We start from the raw sequence: 3,927 nt of genomic DNA on the forward strand, positions 1-3,927 counted from the left end.
AGAGTAGTCTCCTTGGAATTTACTGGCCGTCGCCCACCCAAGAGACTATGTCACATAGGAGCAAAACCCTATCAAAGCCACGGATTTACAACACACACCGACCAATGCATATGAAGACAAGGGCCTCCCCTTTCACAATCAAACATCACAAACCCACAACTTCAACATCAATTCAACAATTCATAGATACATGCCCTCCCAATCTGTCTGCACACAAATTGCCACTAGGCTGCCATAGCCATAACCCTGCAGAGAACTAGTCGTAGCCTAAAGATCACAACTCCAATTGGGGCACTTTAAATATTGAGATAAAGCTTAAAAAAATGATTGGAAAGAAAGCTGGCGTTGTCCAAAATTGAATCTACACGCCACTACATGCAAAATTGACACGAATAGAGAGCTGTCCCGACACGACTAGAGAGCTGTCCTGACACGACTACACGTAGAACAGGCAAGGTGAGGGCAAAAACTGCAACAGAAACTATCAAGGAGGCACAATGGGATCAAACCTGAAATTTTCTGGAGTTTTTATAAACTTTTTAAAGTTTGTACATGACTTTAAGTTATATACAAGTCTCCCTTCAAAAAACTCACTCACAGGCACTTATAGTAGCCCGACAACTGGTGCTATACTAGCGACTTGCCCTGCATGTACATGTGCTTGCTAAAGCAAGCTAAAAACACCACAAAAATAAAGCCCACACACACTTTTGACATTGGGCGTCATGTCCGTATGTACAAATTTACAAAAAACGGGGTGTCAAAAATGGGCCCAACATAGTTTGCCACACCTTAGCCTGCTAGATCATTCATGATCAGCAACACAAAAGAGATCCTATAAACCACATGAGGGAGTCTTCATTCATCTTCATCCTTAGACACATGATCAAAAAATTCTTCATAAGAAATCTAATCCTCAATTATAGTCATCAACCTTGCAATATACTTCTTCAACCTATAGCCATTCACACGTGCTTTATGTGGGGTACCATCCAAGTCAACAAGCTGATATGTGCCATTTGGAAACCTGTTTAAGACCAAGAAATGACCTTGCCGATTGATTTGAAACTTTTTTTGAAAAGTGCTATCAAGCTTACTATTGTAACAAAGCACCATGTCACCCTTCTTGATGTCTTTGTCCTTCACCTTCTCATTTGCCTTTGCTTGATTGTTGTTCAAGATCTGCTCATAATGCTCAAAAGATAGCAACCTATCCAACTGTACACATTGAAAATATATAAGCCTTTCCTTGAATGCATCATTGGGCACTTCTTCAAGATTTATAGCATCATATTCAAAGCTGGTATCTCCACCTCAATAGGAAGTAAAGCCTCTTTGCCAAAAACTAGATGGAAGGGAGAAAAACGGGTACCTGATTTGATGGCAATCCTGTAATCCCATAGAGCACAAGGTAGCTCTAAATCCCAAGTCTTTACATTGTTTCTTGTCATCTTTGTGAGAATCCTTATGAGCTCTCCATTGAGCCTTTCATTCATGCCATTGCATTGGGGATAATATGGAGTGGTGAACCTATGATGCACATGAAGCTTCTCACAAAGATAATCCACCAGCTCCCCTCTGAAACCTGGACCCTTATCAAAAGTAACTCCAATGGCATGCCAAATTTCCAACAAATATCTTCATATATAAATTGGGAAACATATTTTCTCGAGATGTGCTTACTCAACTTTGACTTCGGCCCACCTGGATAGATAGTCAAGAGTAGTAAGTATGTAACATTTGCCTGTAGCTGTCATAGGTAGAGGACCTATTGCATCAATACCCCACTTCTCAAACACATCATAAGACACAATTGTGCCTCTAATTTCTGATTTGAGAACCTATTTTCCATGCTTTGACACTCTTTATAAGACTTGCACCAATGATAAACATCACGTTGAATGCTTGGCCACACATATCGCTCTTGCAAGACTTTATGCAAAGTGATCTTTGAAGCAAAGTGACCACCACAAGAACCCTCATGATTCTCCTCTAAAATTCTATAAATTTCCTCTTTCCAAGGTACTTTTCTCATCACAAGATCAGCCCCCTTCATATATAAGGCATCACCAAGTAGCACATACCTTTTGGCACGGCGTAGGAAGGCATACTTTTTTGACTTCTTCAACTCTGATGGAAGAATACCTGTTTGTAGAAACTCTTCCTCCCACTCTAAAGCTTCCCTTCCCAAATAAAGATGAGAATCAACCCTTATCACATACAATTGTCCAATTGAATCTTGTGTTGCACCACATGCTTCTTCATTTTGAGACTTGTCCACATGCCTCAAACTCCAAGATTCAAAATGCTTAAGCAGATTCTTCACTTGAAAACACATATTTTTCAGCCTTGGATTCTTACTTTGCCACACCCCAAGTACTTTGTTAACCATCAAGAGAGCATCACCTCTTATCCTCACATGATGGATGCCAAGCTCAAGGCAAAGGTTAATTCCTTTCTCCAAAGTAGCATACTCAACTTCATTGTTTCTTTGTGTTGTAAGCTTCAAAATCCTTTTAGTTACCAAAGCACCTTGAGGATCATAAATTACAACACTTCCTGAAGCTTCACCATGCGCTTTCCTGTAAGAGCCATAAAAAAACAATAGATAGGCATTGTCTATGTCAGAAGCTTCCATGTGTTGCTTCTTTACCGCATCTTCCTTAATAAGAAGAGGGATTTCCTTATAAGTAAGCAAATCAGCCAATGTAGCGCTTGTAGTTTCCTCAACAAGAAAAGAGAATTGGAATTCTTGTAACTCCACAATCCACTTCATGAGCCTCTTTGACAAAGTAGGGCTATTCACCAATTGAGGTAGAAGATTGTAGCTGGTGAGGAATGTGAATGGTTTAGGGAGAAGGTAGTGCCTAAACCTTCTACATGCATAAATCACACTCACCATGATGAGCTCCACCTCAATATAGCCTCTTTCCACCTCTAGCTTCACCATGCTAGCACAATAGATAGGCTTCATGTAGTGGGAGTTGTTACCTCTTTGAAGAAGCATAGCTCCAATAACATCCTCACCTACTGATGGATTCACAAAAGACTCCTTATCCTAATTAGGAGCTTGCATAGTAGGAAGACAACCAAGAACCTCTTTGATACCTTGAAAAACCTCTTCACATTCATTTGTCCATTGTAAAGGATCCAACCTTGCTACTTGTTGTAGAGGATAAAGAAGTTGAGAGAACAAGGGAATGAACCTTGACATATACTTCACCTTTTGAAAGAAAGTTGCAAGTTTCTTTGCAAGCTTCAATCTTTCTCTGAGATCATATGCCCCAAAAACTTCACTCTTGGTTGAGCAAGATGACACTTCTTTGGGTTGAGTGACCTCCACTATCATCATATTGATTCAATGCCATTCCAAGCTTTGCACAATGATCCTTACTAGAGCTATAAACACAAAAATCATCAATAAGATCCTTCACAAACTTGCCAAGAAAGGGAGAGAACACCTTATTGATGCACTTTTGGTACCACGCACAACCATTCATAGACCAAAAGGAAGCACACAATAACAAAAGCATCCCCATGGTGTGATAAATGTGGTCTTCTTTTGATCTTCTAAAGCCAAGGTGAGCTGAAAATATCCAGAGAATCCATCACATACACTATACCTCTCATGCCCTGCAATAGAATCAAGTATGTCATCTATGAAAGGAAGAGGGCAATGACCCCTCTTCATAGCTGGATCTATGAAAGGAAGAGGGTATATATCCATATTCATAGCTGCATTTAGAGGCTTAAAATCAGCACATATCCTCCACTTTACATCCTTCTTGGGTGTGACAACAACAGGACTCACCCATTATGCAGTACTCACACGACATATGAAACCTGCTTTGAGAAGCCTTGTCTACCTCTTCCTTTAAAGCATTATTAAGTTGTACCTGTCGCATTCTCCTTAGCTTTTGGCATACG

Source organism: Adiantum capillus-veneris, chromosome 14, assembly GCF_014529385.1.
Source record: "Adiantum capillus-veneris isolate H3 chromosome 14, ASM1452938v2, whole genome shotgun sequence".
NCBI lineage: Eukaryota > Viridiplantae > Streptophyta > Polypodiopsida > Polypodiales > Pteridaceae > Adiantum > Adiantum capillus-veneris.